This window comes from Pantherophis guttatus, chromosome 4 (genome assembly GCF_059756535.1).
Source record: "Pantherophis guttatus breed Tessera chromosome 4, ASM5975653v1, whole genome shotgun sequence".
In the NCBI taxonomy this organism is placed as follows: Eukaryota; Metazoa; Chordata; class Lepidosauria; order Squamata; family Colubridae; genus Pantherophis; species Pantherophis guttatus.
The window spans coordinates 34,171,394-34,178,843 of record NC_142066.1 but is presented as its reverse complement, the minus strand read 5'-3'; positions in this window follow the sequence as shown (position 1 = coordinate 34,178,843).

Genomic DNA, 7,450 nt, shown 5'->3' with positions numbered 1-7,450 from the left:
TATTGGTTGATTTTAAGGCTTTTATTGAAGGATTGTTATGTTTAGTGCCCCAATGAAATTAAAAAGAAGGACAGATGCTTAATAATTTCCAAGTGATGAGACTAAGAACAACCTTGATGATGATTTTTGATGAAAAACAAATTAAACTTTTATTCATCAATTGCTTGGCCAATCTATCAATTGATAGATTAATCAATTAAGCTTTTATTTATCTACCAATTGATCAATAGCTGTATTTTAAAAAAAAAATCCTGGTAAACATTATTCTGAGAAACACAATGCACCAATTTGAAATTCAAGTTTTTCACTGAAATGTAATGTTTTTAATACAGCATGAGAACACCACAAATCTGTCCACTGATGAATACAAAGGGCTGCTTATATGAGGCTGCTAAAATAAGTTCTGAAATAAACTATACTGTCTTTATTTATTTATTTGTTTATTTATTTATTTATTTATTTAATTTATAGTTCATATTTCTTAACCACCCATCTTCCTCATAGAGGGGCTCTGGTTGGTGTACAATAATTTGCTAGACGATTGAGGATGACTTTCCATATTTACTTATTTTGTTTATTTATTTCGTCAAGCATGTATTAGATAACAGATAATTTTAATTTTAATTTTAATTAATTTTAATTTTAATTATTTTTATTTTTATTTTAATTACAACAGTTGCTATTTTAACAAATATTTCTCCAATTCTTTCTCTTTCTCTAAAGTCCTATTAATTTTTTTTTTATTTCTGTAGCTAATATATGGGTCACACCCAGAGATGCTGGATCAAAGTGAATCATTTTCCTTCTATCATATGGTCCCAGAAGAAAATGAGATGTACCAAGGACTTCTTCAACTGCTTGTGTATTTTAAATGGACCTGGGTTGGGATATTGGTGAGGGAAGATGATGGTGGGAGATTTGTGCAGATGACCTTTTCAAATTTTCCTCTTCATGGCATTTGCATTGCCTTTTTAAAAATAATTTAAAAAGTACATCCCAGTAACTTATTAGATGAATTTGATTGGCTAATAGAAACCTTTTATCTCACTATGAAAAGTAAAGCCAATGCAGTAATTGTCTGTGAAACAACACTCCTATATCTGAGATTGTTGCTATACCTTCCTAAAATGGAAACATTGTCTATGGAAATAAAAGGTAAAGTGTGGGTCATACCCTCCCAAATGGATCTTGCAACAGTGATTTACCAAAGGACCTGGGATATTCAAGATATCTATGGTGCCCTGTCTTTTTCAGTTTTCTCCAATGAAATTCCAGGATTTCGGCAATTTGTTCAGGGAAGAGACCATTTCTTATCAAAAGAAGACGGCTTTATCAAAGATGTGTGGGTACATGCATTTGAATGTGTTTTTCCCAGTCCTTTGGTGAATGAGAAAAATGGTGACATTTGCACTCTAAGGGAGAAACTGGAGAACCTTCCTGACGCTTTTTATGAAATGAGCATGACTGGACAAAGTTACAATATATATAATGCTGTGTATATTGTAGCTCATGCTTTACATGCCATGCATATTGAACAAAAACACAAAGGAATGTGGTGGAAAAGAGAAAAACGGAATATTCAGGAGCAACAGCCATAGCAGGTACTAAATGCTGATTCCTTCTTCTCACTCAATATGTAAATCTGCACGCATACACAATTTACTCTTTGATACAAATCAAGTATAACCAAGGAAATAAAGGGATGATACAATACAAATGGGGGACATAAGTAAATCTAGTTTACACAAACGATATCATTTTATACTTTTCTATCCTTCAAATCCATTGCTTAGCGCATTGTAAGCCGCCCTGAGTCTCCGGAGAAGGGCAGCATATAAATCAAATTTAAATTTAAAATTTAAAACCCACCCAGCTTCTACCCAGGTTCATGTACTGCTTCATGCAATGCTTGTTGTTCTTCAGCTACCCTTAGCTTTCTCTTTTTAAGTATCTTATCAACTCTCTCCACAAAATGTCTTCCCCTTCCTCTCTCCATTCACTCTTCTTAATAAATTTGTTCTGTAATTCAACTCACTTATTCTCAATCTGCCAAATTATGTTTAATTTAGTATTTTGTTCTGGAATTTAATCCAGTTCATTCGACAACACTTCACTTGAGTCCTGTTTTAGCATAATCACTTAACTGTCCTTTCCATATAACAAGTAAGATGCTCTTATGCATAGTAATTGTATATTTTTCTTTCCATAAATATTCAGACTATGTACTACATTCCTAGCAACACATGAATGTTTTATATTTTAGTCTGATTCTCATCTTTGGCATGAATTGTAATTACATCTCCCTGCTCTAGGTATTTTCCAGTTATATACTGTGCATGATGTGAAATTTTTCACTTCATTGCCCAGTCAAACACAAGTATTGTATTCTTTGTTACACTAATTTTCAGATTCCTCTTTTGCTTACACATTAAAATACAACCAATATTTTCTGCTTCTCAGCCCAAAACAGCATTGTATCCATAAAAATCTTATATATATGCTATACTCTTAACATATCATCAAATTGATGGTATAGAAATTTGCTTTAATGGAATTTATGGAATTTTATTGAATTCCATAATTTTATTGAATTCCATGGTAGCAAATTATGGAAAATCTATAATACTTGCCAAGGAGCAGAAACATAAGAACAAAAAGAAGATGCTTTTTAATATCTATTGCTTAACAAATAGAAACTTCAATCCAGTGAATGGAAATAATCATTTTGGGATAATCAACCAGCTCAAGACACATTATGAGAAATTGTATAAACTTAGTCTTTTGGTCTCTGAAACTAGCTATCCCGGGGAAGTGAACTTTAAACCCCAGTGATGTAAATCAGCCAAATCAGGATTTAAGTAATCTTTTTATGACAATAGATTCAGTTATTGTGCATCTGATGAATTCAGCAACTCTTTTCTCATCAGAAATAATGTGGAAACTATGGACTATTCTTGATAGAATGATAAACATCTCACTTCACTCACTCACTTTATTTTCTGAATCCAGGACATCTTACATTAAAAAGAGAAATATAATAAAATTAGTAGAATAATAATGGCTGGATTTGGGAACATGCACACATACACAAATACACCAATCTTGCTGTTCTGGTAAGGAAAAGATTTGCCACTGGTAATATTTCCAGTGTTGCCCAAGGTGCACCTGATTCCTGAGGTCTTCATTTTAGCAATTTTCTTTGAGGAGGCTTCTTCCATGTACTCCATCAGAATGATCAAAAAGTGGTTTAGTGGAGAAGTTCAATGGAACTTTGGATGTCATGATTAAAAGAGGGTAATGCAACAAGTGGGACTTAATATTGCCATGCCTTTTATTTACATACAGGGTTTTCTTTTTTATATACTTCTGCATGAGAGAAGTTTCAAAGATTTGCTGGATCTGATATATTGAGATAGGAACATCTCAGTCAGGAAATATCGGTATGAAAATCCTTAATGTAAAAGGAAATCATTTAACTGGTTTGTTTATACTTAGCTCTATTTCACAAAAGACACATATAAAAGCTGTTAATATGAAGAAAGTAAGAAATAAACCTTTTCTAACCAAGAATTGAAAAAAGTAAAATTTTAAAAAATAAAGATAAAATTGACTTATTAACAATGTCATAGATTTTAGAAGGCTAGCGCAGTGCTCCAGGTTTCATCTGGTTGCTGTTGGTTGCTGTTTCTTCAGTTTTGAAATAATATTGATCGAAGATAATATTATTTGCTAGATAAGAAACAGGTCTCCCCACAGAGGCAGGAAATTATGCTTTTTTCTTTCAGCTTCTCAACTAAGTTGGGTTTATAGTTTATATTTTTATATATTATATTTTAGCATTACAATTTATATATTGTATTGTTTTAGCATTACAAAATTATTGAACCATTACTGATTCTGTTTTCTTACCTAGATATGTATATTCATTTATATTCTGCTCCATCAGTTTTTGAAAATTTTTAATAACAGTGCTGGGAAAAGGATTTGAAATCACATTTATTTTTTGTTTATTTATAAAAAAATAATTATGTTGAAATTGTTGTAATGATTTTGAATGAAATGGCATACAAGAAGGTGTTTCTCTGTGGGAGAATGAGGAGTATGAAGAGTTGTCAGTGAGTCCCAGAGTTATACAACAGAGTGATGTATCAAATGTTCAGGGCAAATAGAATATCTGCAAATAGAACATTGCAGCAGTTGATGTAAAAATAATGTATTAATTACTGATCTTGGTTTGTTTGTTTTTTTACACTTTGTGTATTCAATCATATTCAGCTCTACCAGTTCCTGAAAAGGGTCTCATTTAATAATAGTGCTGGGGATAAGATTCTCTTCAATCACAGAAGGGAATTGATAGTTGGAATTGATATTATAAACTGGGTTACATTTCCCAACCAATCCTTCCATCGAGTGAAAGTGGGGAAACTGGATCCCTGGGTTGAAAAGGAAAAATTCACCATTCATGCTGAAGTCATCACCTGGCACAGTGCTTTCAACCAAGTATGCTCTGATATTTTTGCTTGCATGATGGGATGTTACCCAACAATAACTTAAAGTATTTAAGTATAAACTTAAAATAAAGATTTTGAACTTTTTTTATGGCACAAGCTATTTGAAATACCCTTCATAGAAAGGTATTTCAGGATAAAGCATACGATATCCAGTAAAAAGTTTAAAAGGAAAGTTTAAAAGTTGCTGATTTATTTGAAAAGCAACTCAACATTTAGAAGAAATAAATAGAAGTTGAAAAGAAGTTGAAAGACTACCAAAATGAATTAGTTCAGATTCAATGTCAAGTATGCTTGTTGAATCCCCACATAATATTAGTTTGTATTCTCTATTATTGTATAATAATCAATGAGCCAAATTGTCTTTATTGAATGTAGGGGAGGAATTGTATAATAAGATTTTCAAAAAAATCAGGCTAAAAAGATTGATAATGATTGAATAAAAATAATTATTCTAATCATTCTACAGCAGTAATTGGCAATGAGATTATTTCTTCCATTATTAAAAATATACATGAAACCATATAATCCTCCTGGAATACCTGCAGGAATTGTGGCTTGGAGACATTGCTTTCTGAGTAGTTAGTTCCAGTGGTGGATGTGGTGAGGAGAGATGATCCTACTGGCTGCTTCCATAAACATGCCACCAGATTTAGTTTTTGACTTCCATTATTTAAATTCTACATAAACTTTGATTGAAATATTATCATATTCTGAGAACAGGTTTTCAGAAGCTTTAATTTCTTTCTCATGAAGGCCAGATCCCACTATAATAATCATTTTCATCCTGTAACAATTTCATGTTTAACTGGCAAAGAAGGATAGAAAGAATTAAATGTTTCCTCTTCGAAATGTGTCCATTCAGATTTTGGGTTTGACAGCAGTTGCAAACCTTAGACAGAAGAAGAAACTGTGATCTGAAAAATCTGTTGCAAACCAAAATTTGGGTCTACAAGTAGTTTGGTGTGGTTCAATCCTGAAGCAGGCTCAAGAGACCAAGCTGTCACTGCATTTTCATTTAAAATTGTGATTTCTTTTGAGTATGCTCTCTTTTAGCTCGTCTTCACCTACATACCACTTTCTTGTAAATGCCTTCATTATATGTCAGATCATTGCATTAGCATATAAAGTATGTAAAATGACTAGAAAAAAATATTTTAGCTATAACTTCAGTATGTTTCCAGCTTAGAAGAAACAAGATTACATAACTTCTACTATTAGAACAGAGGAAAAAATCATTATTGAATAATTTTGATGATGATGTTGATGAGAAAAAACATCACAATTAGAGTCTTCTTTTTAAAATGTCAATTGATCATGATATTTTAATTCTTTCATAAAACACCTGATTGAATGCTAACTTTATTTCACCTTTTGAGCAGACCATACCTGATTCTGTGTGTACTGAGAGCCGCCTTCCTGGTTATTTCAAGAAAAAACAGGAAGGGAAGCCATTTTGCTGTCATGATTGTTTTCCATGCTCCAAAGAGAAAATTTCAAGACAAAAGGGTAAGAAGCATTGTGAGCAAAATTCATCTTAACATTGTAAAACCAAACCAGGATTTAACATAGTACATGTAATTGCAGAGAATACTTACATGTTTATTTACTTGTTTATTAATTTATTTAGACTTTATATTGAATCCAGTTTTGGTCACCACAATATAAAAAATGTTGAGACTGGAAACAGTACAGAGAAGAATAACAAAGATGATTAGGAGGCTGGAGTGTAAAACATATGAAGAATGGCTTCAGGAATTGGGTATATCTAATTTAATGAAAAGGAATACATATGACATGATAGAATATTATTTGTTGGCTAAGTGTGATTGGACACACAAGGAATTTGTCTCCAGTGCCTAAGCTCTCAATGATAGCAGTACTCCAATCTCTTTTTAAATTGTTTTTAAATTGGTTTTATAATTGGGGTGTTTTAAATCTGGCCAATGTATTTTAAATGGTATTTTAAATGTATTTAATGTATTTTAAATGGTTTTAACGTTTGTATTATGTATATTTTACTTTCTGGCTGTTCACCGCCCTGAGTCCTTCGGGAGTAGGGCGGTATATAAATTTAATTATAAATAAATAAATAAAATAAATAAGGGACTACCACAAAGATGAGAGGGTCAACCTATTCTCAAAAGCACTTTGAGGCAGAACAGAAAGCAATGGATGGAAACTAATCAAGGAAAGATGATATAAGGATACAAGAAGAAAATTCCTGGCAGTTAGAATAATTAATCACTGGAATGGCTTGCTTTCAGAAATTGTGGGTGCTCCAACACTAGAAATTTTTAAGAAGAGATTGGCAACCACTTGTCTGAATTTAAATAGGGTCTGATGCTTGAGGTAGGGGTTGAACTACAAGACTTCAAAGGTTCCTTCCAACTCTGTTATTCTGTTAGCATGCCTATTTCTATATATTAAATACTATCTTGATATAGTTTACAAAATAATTCAAGCAATTAATAGATTTGGCCAAAAATAACACTACTGATTTGGCTTCTCTTCTTTCTTTAATTATGGTAGAAACTATCCACTATAACCTCTGTTTTATTTGTGAATATGAACATTTATATGGTTTTATTCTATTTTATTTATTTAGAAGCTTACATGCTCATCTGTCTTATATAAGATAATATTTGTGGCACAATGTAATATTAAATTAAAAACCAAAACAGAATAAATAAAGCAAATGAACCCTTAACAACTGCATGTATTCCAATTCCAGCCACAGAGATCCAGGATCCATACACTTCCTCAGTTAAAATATTAGCTAAGCTCAATGACAATTATGTAGCAAATTTTATGCCTGTCGGATAGAACAAACAAACAAATAAAAAGGGCAGACAAAGCATAAGAACACCATAATAAACATGAAAAGGGATCTTTTAAGAAAAGAAAAAGCATTTTCTGAACTGCCTCAGTCTGATCTTCTG